Genomic DNA, 15,067 nt, shown 5'->3' on the forward strand with positions numbered 1-15,067 from the left:
GGGTTACACTGGGGTCCCAAGGGATCAGTCAGGTGTGTTGGTACAAACTCTTAACAGCCTGGGATAGTTGGGATGAATTAATTTAGAGATGGGGAATTGATGATCAGCTGTTTTGCAAAAAGTCCAAATTTACACCCTGATTCTTACTTTTTTTTCCAAATTTTTTTAGTCATCAATGGACCTTTATTTATTTATTTATGGTACTTAGAATTGAACCCAGTGCCTCAACACATGCTAGGCAAGTGCTCTACCCCTGAGCCTCGATTCCAGCGCCCCCTACCTGGCCCACCACCCGGCATGCTTACTCTTAATCTAAACTTCTTTCCAAGGCAAATGAAGTCCACAGCTTCTGCCATCCCTTTTTAATTATGTTAGACTGGCTCGGTATGGGGGCAACAAGAATTTTAGCCTTAGGTGGGAGATTTAGAATCAGCATTCAGACCAAGAAGAGAAAAATCGAGAAAAACTGTAGCAGGCAAACTAACCCTTCCTGTTTGTCATCCTGCTCAGGAAATAGACTGAGGGCCCACCAGGCGTCAGGCCCAGGGCCATGGAGTTTAATGCTGGGGACTCAGAGGCAAGGGTACAGGGCTCTGGCTGGAGGCTCTCAAGAAGCAGGAAACGAGGAGCCGTGGTGCCAGGAGCTGTGGTTGAGGAGGTGGCGTGGGGATCAGGAGAGAGCACTTGGTACCACAGGCTCTTGTACTTGCTATCTGTGTCACCCCTTCCCTGAAGCTGGGGTGACAGTAGTGCCTGGCTTTTAGGGTCAGCACAAGGATTTAATGAGCCCATGGAGCCTTCAACACAGGGCTGGGTGTGGAGTGTCATTAGTGATTGTTCTGTACCAAAGTACTTGGAGAAACCCAGTGAAAGGTGGTTGATGCTCCCACAGGGGACCAGAGAAAGCCACAAATGAGCGATGACGTGAGTCTTGGTGGTGGAGAAAAATGATTTGTTTTATGGACAGAGCTGGGTGGCTTACTTCCAGCAAAGGAGAGGCACGAAGATCTAGGTGTGTTTTTTGAAAAGCAAGCTCTTTGGCATGACTTCAGCATTGGGGTGTGTGCTGTGGTAAGCAAAGGCAAAGGAGGGTGCGGCAGTGTGTGTGTGTGTGTGTGTGTGTGTGTGTGTGTGTGCGTGTGTATAGCAGAAACAGTGTGTACATTGCATGAGTGTATGTAACCCAGGTGGCAGAGGGAAGTGTGTGGGAGTATGTGGAGGGTCCTGGCTGTGAGTGACCCCAGTGGTATGTTGAAGGGTTTTGTGTGATACCTGGTAGGCATGGCCTTGGGCTTTTCCTGGAGGTGTGTCAGGAAAGGGAGAGCTTGGAAGGCTTTGTTCTTTGTTTTTAAGGTTTCTAAGCAAAAGACAACAGAAAACAGATTCTGGAAGTGGTGGCCCTTTGGAGAAGGGGAAAGGAGCCTTTGGGTGTTGTTCCCTGACTGACCACTAGAGGGAGGCCTGGGCTGGGAAGTGGCGCACACCTGCCTGCGGAGGGGCGGCAGGCCCTGAGCAGTGGAGACCCCGAGCTCACATCCAAGTCCCCGCTCCCATCAGCCCCTCACAGCAGGTTGAGGCGCACTTGCTGGATTACAGATAAGGACAGGAAGAAAAGGAACATCCCTGATGTGCTATGGAAACCTGGACCTCAGTGCCATGTCCCCTTCCCAGCTAAGGCACATTTGCTCTCTGTCCCTACCTCCCATGCCACATATGTGGACACCCCACACCCAGCCAGCATGCCCTAACTTTGTCCATATCCCTCAAGCAGCTTTCCTGGGCCCAGGGCTGCACGTGCTAGCCAGAAGGAGAACCTGAGGAGGAGCCCTGTGCAGGCCTGGGCAGCAGACCCAGGGCCTCCTGGAGAGAGAGAGGATGCTGGAGTCCTGGTGCTCAGAGCAGTGAGCAAGGGAGTCAAGGGCATCAGGTGAGTATGGGGAGGCATCCAGCGCCTCATTTGGGGGTTCTTCTTCCTGCTCAGGAGGATGTAAGCCACCCAAGAAGTCAAAGTCTAGAATAATTAGTGAAGAACAAAAGACAAAGTCGGAAAGATAGTTTCAAAAAAATGAAGCGGCCTGCTCCCGGGGCTGCTGGGATGGTGGCGGAGTCCCAAGGCCTCCTGCCGCCGTCGGGCAGGGAGGCCAGCGGAGGCGGGGCCGCGGTCGCCCCTGAGAGGCGCCGCGGAGGCGGCGGTGGTGGCCCAGCCTCTTCTTTCCTCGCACAGCCAGGAGGCCCCTGCTCTAGGCCCGCGTCGCCATGGCCGCTGTTGCTGAAGCAGCAGGAGGAATTGAAACCACAGACTATGCTGGGCTTATTATTCCCCCTGCTCCTACAAAACCAGATTTCGATGGTCCTCGAGAAAAGATGCAGAAACTGGGAGAGGGTGAAGGGTCTATGACCAAAGAAGAGTTTGCAAAGATGAAGCAAGAACTGGAAGCTGAATATCTCGCTGTCTTTAAGAAGACTGTGTCCTCTCATGAAGTATTTCTTCAGCGGCTTTCTTCTCATCCTGTTCTCAGTAAAGATCGAAACTTTCATGTTTTCCTGGAATATGATCAGGATCTAAGTGTTAGGCGGAAAAATACCAAAGAAATGTTTGGTGGCTTCTTTAAAAGTGTGGTGAAAAGTGCTGATGAAGTTCTTTTTTCTGGAGTTAAGGAGGTAGATGACTTCTTTGAGCAAGAGAAGAACTTCCTTATTAATTATTACAATAGGATCAAGGATTCCTGTGCTAAAGCTGACAGAATGACCAGAACTCACAAAAATGTTGCTGATGACTATATTCACACTGCGGCCTCCTTGCAGAGCCTGGCTTTAGAAGAACCCACAGTCATCAAAAAATACCTATTGAAGGTTGCTGAACTGTTTGAAAAACTTAGGAAAGTGGAGGGTCGTGTCTCATCAGATGAAGATTTAAAGCTGACAGAGCTTCTTCCGATACTACATGCTCAATATAGAGGCTGCAAAGGATCTCTTATAAAGACGCACCAAAGCCCTCATTGACTATGAGAACTCAAACAAAGCTCTGGATAAGGCCCCGGTTAAAAAGCAAAGATGTCAAGTTGGCTGAGGCACACCAACAGGAATGTTGCCAGAAATTTGAACAGCTTTCTGAATCTGCAAAAGAAGAACTTATAAATTTCAAACGGAAGAGAGTGGCAGCGTTTAGAAAAAACCTAATTGAGATGTCTGAACTGGAAATAAAGCATGCCAGAAACAATGTCTCCCTCTTGCAGAGCTGCATTGACTTATTCAAGAACAACTGATCTATCTGCCTTTTCTCTGAAGGAAACAAATGTGAAAACTGCATCACTTGCACTTAAATCATTACCATAGAATATGATTAGCTTTGACTTTAGTTTAAAATTATGTGAATAAATATTTTGATTTCTAAAAATCTTAACACTTAACCATGTTGGTTTAAAAATATTTTTATTGCATGCAGCTTGGATATAACTAATCTTTTCCTTATGCATTTAATACCTCAGAGTGGGCAGAATCTAAATACTGGATTCTCCTGTAGTTTGTCTTCAGTTACTTAAGAAAGGGTGTGGAAGACATGTGCCTTCTGGAAATATGTAGAAGCAATCACCAGGCTCATGTCTGTCATCCCGATTCATGTGCCCATGTCCCTACAGACTGATCTGTCAGGAAGGTGCCAGTTCAACAAATGATAATAGCTACTTGTTACAGCTAACAGACATTCCATTCCTTCATTAGGGTTTTTTTTTTTCCTTGTTACTTTCATGTTTTTGAGTCACCTAAAGTGTTTGTATAATAACAAGGGCAAAAAAGATCTCATTTATCTTTTTAAAAACCCTTTGCAGTTCCATTTTTATAGTTGGGATATAAATATTTGAGGGGAGAGAAGTATGTAGGGGTATATATAGAAATAAACAGTATGGCCTGCTTTAAAGATGGCTACACAAAAAAGATATAAGCTCTTTCCCTGATGTTGGGGGAATGTGTGTTTGGGCTTTTGTTTTTTTTATAAAGTATGCAATAAAATAATAAATCATAAAAAAATGAAGCCCCTGATAGGCCCAGTCCACAGAGGATCTGGAGCTGGACAATTAGAAAATGGCTCCCGTGGTTTATTTAAGGGGGTACACCAAAGGCAGGGATAAGGTTTAGGCGTGGAGTCTTGCTTCCTGAGGTCTTGCAGTCCCCATGTTGATTGGCATCTTGGCTGGTCACACCCATCTCAGAGGGGCTGTGTGGCTGCAGCAGGTCACACCATCTCCCTGTGTGGGACCTTTGGCAGAGCTAGACAGGGCTCACAGTATGTCTGGGTGGTCAGCCAGAGGAAATGTCCACTGGAAGTTACCAGACACCAGATTTTATTAGGCTGTACAACATAGTCCACACACAGCCCAAGGATGGCTCTCAACAGGTGAGCACCTCCTTGAAGCCTGTGGGGAGGGAGGAGGCATCCACCAAAGTGGGGACACAAGGATTTGTCTTCTTTCCCCCAGCTCTTGGTATTTCTCCATCCCCCTCTTTTTTTCAGTGCTGGGGATCAAACCCAGGGCCTTGCATATACTTAGACAACTACCACTGAGTCATGCCCAGGGCCCAGTGTTTTCTGTCTTTACGTAAGATGTTGGTTACAAAGCCTAGCAGTATGTGAGTTTTCAACAAAAGCTGATTGAAACAGTGACTTCTCTTTCTTCAGCTTTTGTCTGGCTTGTTGTGTGAAAGCCGTCACTTTTCTTGTGTCAAGGGGTCCTGCAATTTTAAGATCTCCCCTTCAATCCCAGCAGTTCAGAAGGCTGAGGTAGGAGGATGGAGAGTTCAAAGCCAGCCTCAGCAATTTAGTGAGGCCCTAAGCAACTTGGAGATACCCTCTTTTTAAATAAAATATTTTTAAAAAGGGCTGGGGATGTGGCTCAGTGGTCAAGTAACCCTGGGTTCAATCCCCAGTGCAAAAAAAAGAACAAAGAAAAGAAAAAAGAAAAAAAAATTCCCTAGGTTTTTTCAGGTCTCCTGAAGAGATGAAGCCTAATTTCCCTCCCGGGCTGTGACTCACCTCTAGGAAATAAAGCAAAAGTGATGGTGGGCAATTTCAGGAACCAGGTCGTCAAAGTTGCTGCTCCTCTTTGACACTGGGGTCATCACTCAGGGGACACAGAAGCCATGTCCTAAAGACATTCAGGAATCCTGCAGAGAGGCTCACGTCATGCAGACCTGAGAGCTTGGGCCAACATTTAGGTTGGAAGCTAGTGCTCCAGCCCCATCCAGTTTCAGACAAACTCCTCCTTGACCGGCAGAGACTCTGAGCCCCATAAACCACCAGGGAGCTGCTCTGTAGAAACTGTAGATCATAAATATTCATCATTTCATGCCACTAAGTTTGAGGGTAATTTGCTGTGCAGCTATAAATAACTAATATGGCCTTCGAGGGGGATCCTAATAAAGAGCCCTCTTATTCTCTCCTAGGGTTTTGCAGTCGAGAAAGATTTTAAAAAACACAAACATATGGGGCTGGGGATGTGGCTCAAGCGGTGGTGCGCTCGCCTGGCATGCGCAGGGCAGTGGGTTCAATCCTCAGCACCACATACAAATAAAGATGTTGTGTCCACCGAAAACTAAAAAATAAATATTAAAAAATTCTCTCTCTCTCTCTCTAAAAAAAAATATGAAGGGAAATAGCACTTTTATTAATGATAAGAGTCCAGGTTGCAGGTTGTGGTCGTGGGTCTTAAACCAATTGAGCCTGCTACTGTTGAACCCCAGAGTCTAGGTAGCCTTCGTTACCCAGTCCCAAGGAACACGGGTGGAGATAAGAGCTCCCCTTGCTGAGTAAAGGCCTGAAGGAGGGAGGACTTCCACTCAGCAGTGGGCTCAGGTCCACGGGAGACAGGTGTGGATGTGAGCCAAGAATGCCCAGGCCTTCTTCCCCAAATTAAGGGCGGAGGAGTCACCGCCCCTTCCCCACAGCCACCAGGGGAGGAAGGTTCAGTAAGGGGTAGAGAATTCTAGAAGTTTCCATCCTTCACAGGAAGGAAACATTAGGGTGATGATGGAGTTTGGATTCAAGTGTCCCCAAGGTCCATGGGGGATTGCTTCCTAGCATGGTGCTGTCACCAGGGGTGGACACGTGAAGAGGTGGGGCCTTGTTTGAAGTCTTTAGGTCACTGGGCCATGTCTCTCTCTTTCTTTCTCTCTGTCTTCCTCTCCACTCCCTGGCAATGAGGAGAGCAGTTCTGCTCCACCATGTGCTTTGTCAGTGATGTTTTGCATCTCCACTGGCCAAAAAGCAATGGGTCCAATTGATCATGAACTGGGAACTCCAAAACTGTGAAAACCTTCAATCTTTAAAAAACCTGATTTTTGTAGTTGTGTATGGACAGTATACCTTTGTTGATTTTTATGCAGTGCTAAGGATCGAAACCAGTGCCTCACACATTGTAGGCAAGTGCTCTGCCACTGAGCTACAGCCCCAGCCCCAAACCTTTAATCTTCAAAATTGATTATATCAGGTATTTGTTTTAGTAACAGAAAGCTGACTGACAGGAGGGGGAATGTTTCTCCTTCAGATCCTTCCTTTCCATCTTGGGGTCCTATTCATGTATATTGTGTCTTTCTTTTCCAGAGGTTTGGGGCCCCAGATGACTTCTCTGTCACTGGTCTCTATTAGTTCTTATTCTTCTGTCCTCCCTATTGTGTCCTGGGAACTCTTTGCTACCTGGTACTGCTTGTCACAGCACTCCACATGGACCAGGCCCTCCCTCAGGACTTATTGGGGGTTATCATGCTTCAAATTTGCCAACTCAGAGGCTATGGTTGTAGCTCAGTGGTAGAGCGCTTGCCTAGCAGGTGTGAGGCACTGGGTTTGGTCCTCAGCACTCACCACATAAAATAATAAATAAAATAAAGGTATTGTGTTCATCTATAACTAAAAATAAAAATAAGAAATAAAAAGGAATTTTGCCACTTTTTTGTTTTTTTTTTTTTTTTTTTGGTTAGTACTAGGAATGGAACCAGGGCTTACACATGCTAGGCAGGAATCTACCACTGAGCTTCCTTGCAGCCCTTAAAGTTGCCACTTTGAAAATAAGGTTTTATTTTCATTTTTGTTGGTTTTCTTTCCCCAAGACTTTGAGGGTATTGTTTTGTTAAATCACCCATGCTAATGGCCCAAACTATCTTTGCAAGGATATTGTATAAATGAGGAATCACTTTTTTTTTTTTAAACGAAGTCCTTATCAGAAAGGATTATTCCATTTAGTGGGTGGAAATGTGGTTCTGGAATGTACTTAATATCTAGCAAGCAGCGGCAGGGAATGAAAAGTCGTGCCATTCATTTTCATAGTTCAGTGATAATATACATCTATTGCATATGTACAGCTATTTTAAAGGTTTATTATATTTGTTTCTTACAAAGTGTGTGGTGAAATAGCTGTACTTTCTTCCCTTGCTCTTTAATATTTAGGATTCTTTTCCTCAGAATCACTAGTCAATGATGTCACATCTCTAGCCTTGAATGTTCCACATTTAATTTCTTGGCTATAATTTAATATTCTAGATTAGTAAACTTAAATGATATCTTTGACTTTTCTTTCTGGATTATGAGTCAACAAAGCTTTCATCATTCTTTCTTGAGTCTCTTAGATTTATTTTCTTTTGGTTTACATAATTAACATATAAACAGGAAGTACAGACTGGATACGTAGGGTAAAGTATGACAGGTGCCTGTGGTGGCTTAATGGGTATGCATTATTCTCATCCCAATAACCTGCCCTTTTGCAATGTGACTCTGCCATCCATGCCTGCAAGAGGTAGAGTCTCTTGCCTTACTGTTTTGGTTTGGATGTGAGGTGTCCCCTAAAAGCTTATATGTGAGACAAGGCAAGAAGGTACAGAGGAGAAATGATTGGGAGTCTCAACCTAATCAGTGATTTAATCCCCTGATAGGGATTAACTGAAGCAGTAGGGTGTGGTTGGAGGAGGTGGGAATTGGGGAGTGGCCTTGAGTATATATTTGTATCTGGAGGGTGGAATCTCTCTCTGCCTCCTGGTCGCCACGATGTGAGCTATTTTCCTGGCCACCTTCTCTGGCCATGATGTTCAGCCTCACCCCAACCTCTGAGGAATGGAGCCAGCCTTCTATGGACTGAGTCTTCTGAAACCCTGAGCCCTCAAAGAAACTTTTCCTCCTCTACAATTGTTCTGGTCAGATCTTTTAGTCACAGCAATGAAATAGCTGACTAAAACTCTTACACTTTGAAACCTGGCTGACTTTGAGTGGCTTTGACCAGTAGAACGTGTCAAAATCAATGATGGTGATCGTATGCCAGAGCCTCAGCTTGCAAAGGTCTTGCTGCTTCTGCTTTCATGGTCTTGGAATATTACCCTGGGACACCAGAGAAGCCAGTCTAGCATTCTGGATGACTAGAGACCTTGTGGGGGACTGAGACAGCCCACGTGACAGCCAGCACTCGTGGATCACAGCTGCCTCAGTGAGTTCTGGGGTACCCAGCCAACCCACAGTTCACGAAAGTAGCAAGTAGTTGTTTCTTTAAGCCACTAAACTTTGGGGGTGGTTTGCTGTGTAGGCAAGGGTAACTGAAACAGTCCCCATCACCCTTCTCTTGATCCAACACCTCTCAGACCTTTTCTACATATTGTAAATATCCACATGTATGTAACTTTCAAAAGTTAAATATCACTATTTTAAATCTTCATAGGATACATCATTGTATAGTTGTACTACAATTTACTTACCAATTTTCTGTTAATGGACATTTTAGGCAATTTTCAATTTTTCACTACTATGGATAGTGTTGCAATGAATATCCTTAGACCTTCAGGTCTCCCTGCTCTAAGTCATTTGATCTATCAGTGCCTGGGTTAAGGGAGGGTCTTAGGGGCCTGGGGTAATCACTGTGGGGCTTGAGCCCTTAATACCTACCCCTAGTACACCATCCTCTCAAGAAAATTGAGAAGCGTTTGTGCACCAGTGGCCAGTGCACTCTTTGCTCCTTGGGTATCATTAAAGGGTTGGAGATGACATAAAGACTTATGAAGGAAGGTGGAGATAGGGCTACAGGTTAGGGGCTCTAGCAAAGCATATGGATCCCAGCAGCCTTCTTTCCATGTGGTGTGGGCCTGGTAAAGAGGCTTTGCCCTTAAAGCACTTTCAATTCCCTGGAGTGCTCTGTGCCTCTGGGGGTGTTTTTGGAGTCTCTGTGATTGGAAGAGGTAATTCAGGAAAGGGTATGAGGAGTGTGGGTGTCAGCAATGGGAAGGAGGGTGCCGGAAAAGGACTTTGCATCCTGCAGAGGGATTTCTGCCAGAGGTATGTGTGTGCGCATCGCGGGGGCAGCTGACAGGGTGCTATACGAGCCTGAGTGTGGATGTGACCAAACTCAGGGATATGCTGCTGTTAAATGAAGCGAGGCATTTCCATGGTAACACAGCTCTCTGCTCTTAGCCAGATGCCAAGCCCTTAAATTATATTTTTCTGGCTGAAAGCCCCTCAGTTGCCTTTGGTCTCCAAAGCAATGGCACCAGATACCTCATACTCATCTCTAGCCTTCCCCCAAAGCCCAAGAGGTGATATGCTGGGGAAATGATGCTGGAGCACTGGTGGGTTTTGTTTAGGGGAGGGCCTTGGAGTAGTGTTTGGTAAAGGGAGCTGGACAGGCTCCACACCTATCAACTCCTGGCCAATGATCTGGGGTTAATATCCTCCAGCACTTCATTCTGGAAGGAAACTCTATTTAGCAATGAATATCAATGGATATGCCCACCATTTCTTCTACTCATCTTTCCCTTTCTACCCATCCACTGTCCTTCATTTGGTTTTTCAAGAATTAAGTCATATGTTTCATCAAGTGTCCCTGCCTCCCTGGCCACTTGTGACTGGTCTAGGAATAGACAACTGACCCCAAGAATGTCAAGCTGATTCTCTTCTAGCAACCTGGGTTTGGGTTAATCACCCCGAGAGGCAGGGACACTAAGGTGCCATTAGGCCCCTGCACAGTGCAAGTAAAATCAGCAGAGTTGTGGTGAACAAGAAGCAGACAGGCTGAGTGAGACCAGGGAGGGCAGAGAGAGTAGGAGAGGGGGATGTGGCAGCTGCTGTGGCTCCAACGTCTTTCCTGATTCTAGTTGCACTTCCTGCCCTTGGTTGGGATGTGTCTTGCTGTGGAATGCTAAGGCATGCAGAGGACTTGGGTAAGGTTTTCCCAGTGGTGCTGAAAGTGCCTGTCTAGCCACATTACCACTCAGGATTAGCAGTGAGTCCCTCAAAAAAGAGGCTGTTTGGCTATGTGAGAATGTAAAATGCTGCTGCCCTTCCACCGCCAGTTGTTGAAAAGACTTTCGTGGGGTACAATGTTGCATTAAGAATATGACCAAGGTGTTGGGCAAAGTGGCACATGCTGGAATCCCAGCTATTTGGGAGGCTGAGGCAGGAGGATTGCAAATTCAAAGCTAGACTCAGCAACTTAGTGAGGACCTAAGCAATTGAAAGAGACCTTGTCTACAAATAAAAATAAAACAAAAAGGGTTAGGGATGTGGCTCAGTGGTTAAGTGTCCCTGGGTTCAATCCCTAATACCAAAAAAAAAAAAAAAAAAGACAAAGGAAATTTACTTCCTTAAGCATTGTACTAAGCAGCCATTATATACCAAGCACTATTTTAAGCATGAGAGAAAGAGCCCTGAACAAGACTGAGAAAGGCCTGCCCATAGGGAGTTTATCCTTGGAGGACACAGATAGTACAGAGTAAACAAACCTAAAGCAGGTAGTGCTATGGGTTAGAACAAAACCAGTGATTCTCTCAATGTGAGTCAGACATATCACAACCATTAAAGTTAAGAATATCCTTAAGAGTTTCCAGATGCTAATCCCACAAGAGGAATGAGTCAAGTGGGCTAATAATGCCTTTGACCAAACAGGAGGGTAGTGAAGCTAACCCTGACTCATCTTTGTCAACCTGTATGTCACTTCCTCTGGGAAGTCTGGCCTTTCCATCTCCAGGTTAATACCCTCCTCCTGTACCTCATGCTGACCCACCAGAGCCCATTCCTTGGCTAGGCATGTGTTTCCCCCACTCCCTGTGGGGCCTGAGGGCAGCAGCGATGCCTGTCACATTCACTCACACGGCGGCTCACTTCACTGAAGCTTGGTGGTTGCTGGATAAATAAATAACAAGGGCTCGATATAAAAGGAAAAAAAAATAGCAAAGGCTCCGTGTCTGACCGACAGCATCCACACTGATGTTTGTTTTTGTCCCTTGAGGCAATTATCTCACAATGTGACCCCTTCAAAGGCAGAGACAGTAGTTAGTGACACACATAACACAAATGTCTTCAGAGAAAGAGAAAAAATATTCTCTAGCCAAAAATGCAGAAGGAGCTTGTTCCCTCTTCCTGCACTTGAGCCTGGGGGCTTTCTGCTGAGAATCTCTTAACAAAGAAGTAGAGTCTGTGGGACCATGTCCAGTGGCTCTCAGCAGTGTGTGCTTGCTGCCAGCAGGAGCAAGTGGAAGCACACTGGTGGGCTCCCTGTAGGCCTGATCTCACTACTGGGGATAGGACAGTTAATATCTAACAAGGGAACAGAGCATGTAGCTGGAAACACACACACACACATACACACACGTGCACAAACACCTCCCAGGATGCCCCAAACAGCAGAGATTTCACCTCTCCTCCCTTGGGCCATCACCACAGAACTAACAGAAATAAGAAACCTTAAAGCTCTGGGAATTTCAGTGCTATCTTCCCAGCCTCCTCCTTTTCAGGGAAGGACTTGTGGCCCTCACAAGTTGGCTCCACCTCAGGATTGACTGTTGCCTTAGCAACAAAAGCCCAAATCTGATATCTTCATGGGAAGGTAGATCAGGGTTTGTGGGCAATCAATGAACCTGAGCTTAGGATGCACTAAACCAAGAGGTGGGTTCTCCTGCCTGGAAAGGAGTCCATGCATTTTCTAGTCAGTCCAGGGAGGACCCACATGTCAGAATCAGAGCCCTTGTATAGTAGCCATTGGCTGCCTTTTGCATCATTTGACCCAGTACCAGATCTTTTTTTTTTTAGAGAGAGAGAGAGAGAGAGAGAGAGAGAGAGAGAGAGAGAGAGAGAGAGAGGGAATTTATTTATTTATTTTTTTAAGCTTTCGGCGGATACAACATCTTTGTTTGTATGTGGTGCTGAGGATCGAACCCGGGCCACACGCATGCGAGGCGAGCGCGCTACGGCTTGAGCCACATCCCCAGCCCCCAGTACCAGATCTTTTAATAACACATATATCCAGTTTGGAGAAATATGGATGTACTCCAAATTTTTTTAATCATTGCTGGATTCTTTGTAAATTTTGCTATGCACAAATAAAATGTGACATGTTTTCATAAAAAAGTCAGATGACACAAAAGTATATAAAGTAGAAAGGGCCTCCTACCACCTCCCCCAATCTCTTATCCTCACTATTACATTTGGATTTATCTCCCTACCATGTATTTATAAACATATGCATAGAAACAGTCTTTACATTAGTTTTTACATTAGTCTATGTGTACATTTATATATACATAATGGTTTTGCATATCCATTTTTAGACTGTATATATTATTTTACAATTTTTCTTCACTAATCAATATATCTTTGGAGTGTTTTTCATGTCAGTACCTTCTTGTGAAGGGATGCACGGTATTAATATGTCTCATAGTATCTATGAGCCATAATTTGACTAGCTTGTTTGGTACTGATTAATATTTGGGTTATTTCCAGCTTTTCACTATTGAGAATAACACTGTAATGAACATCTTTTACACATATCATGTCCAGGTATATATACTTATACCATAGGTATTTTCTGTAAAGAAGAAACCTAGAAGTAGAATTGCTAGATTAAAATTTATGTAAACACCAATAATTAGCCTCCAGTGAGCTTTAGCAATTTGTTCCCACAGCAGTGTATCAGTCACATATCCAAACCAACAGCAGGTGGCCATTCATTTAATAAATAGACACAAGCAGGCACCATTTGATACAATAGGACACCTGTCTGCCTTGTGGCACTTACAGTCCAGTAAGAAGAAAGAGTAATTATTTATCATATTCTTTATTATTTTCTTAATTAGTAACTTATGTAGAATGTTATGCCATAAATACTATGAAAAAACAGTGTTTTTACTATGTCATAGTATTACATAGTAAAGTCAAAGAAGGTGATATATAGATATACACACATATACCACATATGTACATATGTGTATTTTTTTTGTACTTGGGATTGAACCCAGGGCGTGCTTTACCTCTGAGGCATATCCCCAGCTCTTTTTTTACTTGGAGACAGGGTCTCACTAAATTGCTCAGATTGGCCTTGAACTAGCAATCCTCCTGCCTCAGGCTCCTAAGTTGCTACTGTGCTTGGCTATGGAAGGTATTTGAGCAAAGACTGAAAGGAAATGAGTACAAATCCCTGGGAAGTGTTCTAGGCCAAGTACCCTCCCGTGCCAAGGCCATGAGGCAGGGATGTGCTTGGCATGTTGAATTGGAGCAAGGAGGCCAATGGCTAGAAGAGAAGGTAAGAAGACCAAGAGAAAAATGGGGGCCAAACGGGGTAGGGAGTTGTAGGTAATCAATGGGACTTGGCTTGTGTTTAGGGTAAGGACTGACTTTAATTTTGAGCACAAAAGTGATATAATTTGCCAGGCAAGGTGGTGCATGCCTGTAATCCCAGTGGCTCAGGAGGCTAAGGCAGGAGGATTGCAAGTTCAAAGCCAGCCTCAGTAAAAGAGAGGCGCTAAGCAACTCAATGAGACCCTCTCTCTAAATAAGATACAAAATAGGGCTGGGGGTGTGGCTCAGTAGTGGGTGCCCCTGAGTTCAATCCCCATTATCCAAAAAAAAAAAAAAAAGGTAACGTGATCTGCCTTAGCTGTTAACAAGCTTACTTACTTAGGCTGCTATGTTGATAGTAAACTATTGGGACAGGGACAGGGACAGGGACAGGGACAGCATGGAAGGAGCTGGTTAGGATGTTATTGAAAGGATTCAGTTGAGAGATGACTGTGGCTTGAGCCAGGGTTGTAACTCTGAGGTGAAGAGAACCGATCAGATTCTGGATTCCTTGAAGGTAGATACCACGTGTTTTGTGGGATCAGCAGTGGGTTATGAGTCAGAGAGAGGAGTCTAGAGATCATAATTTGGTTAGTTTTGCTGAATGGTTGGGCACAAACTTTTATCCTAAAATAATCTGCATTTCTCGGGGCTGGGGTTGAGGCTCAGCAGTAGAGCGCTCGCTTAGCACGTGCAAGGCAGTGGGTTCAATCCTCAGCACCACATAAAAATAAATAAATAAATAAATAAAGATTATGTCCAACTGCAACTAAAACAAAATAAAATTTGCATTTCTCTCACCACTAGTGAGGTGAGCATCTTTTTAGATTTACAGTTATTTGTATTGTTTTCTTCTAAGAAGTTTCAGTTTTGTGTTTTCCTTCTGTATTTTAGTTAACGCTTGATTTCCTTACCAAAAGCTACTGGGGTAGCTTTGCTTTGTGCTTATCCAGCCTCTCTGTGGGATTAAGTTCTCATTTTAGAAATACACTATTGCAGAGCTCATATGTAATAAGGATTACTTGATTACGCCTCATTTAGATCAGAAAATGGGGCTCAAAAAAGCAAACTGAGGGGCTGGGGTTGTGGCTCAGTGGTAGAGGGCACAGCTAGCTAGTGCTTTGTGAGGCGCTGGGTTCAACCCTCAGTACCACATATGCATAAATAAAATAAAGGTATTGTGTCCACCTACAACTCAAAAAATATTAAAAAAAGGTAAACTGAGACTAGGCTCAGTGACTTACTTATTCAAGGTCACAAAGTTAAGTGTTACAACTGTTATTAAAATGTGGCTTTCTTGGGCTGTGGGTGTAAGTCAGTAATAGAGCATTTACCTAGCATGCATGAGGCCCTGGGTTCCATTTCCATCACAGGAGAAAAAAACCAACCTTCCTTGATAACCACTCTATTCCACTTTCCTTCTATTATCTTAGTAGGAAATCTGTCTTAACAACAAAATGAACTGAGAATCAAAAACCCAATTCCAGGGCTGGG

General features: G+C 44.5%; 1 pseudogene; it reads left to right on the forward strand.

Moving 5' to 3' along the window:
* The first annotated feature begins 2,241 nt into the window (after window positions 1-2,241).
* LOC101966732 (sorting nexin-5 pseudogene) lies at window positions 2,242-3,403 on the forward strand (annotated as a pseudogene).
* The last annotated feature ends 11,664 nt before the right edge of the window (window positions 3,404-15,067 follow it).

This window comes from Ictidomys tridecemlineatus, chromosome 5, assembly GCF_052094955.1.
Source record: "Ictidomys tridecemlineatus isolate mIctTri1 chromosome 5, mIctTri1.hap1, whole genome shotgun sequence".
Taxonomy (NCBI): Eukaryota; Metazoa; Chordata; class Mammalia; order Rodentia; family Sciuridae; genus Ictidomys; species Ictidomys tridecemlineatus.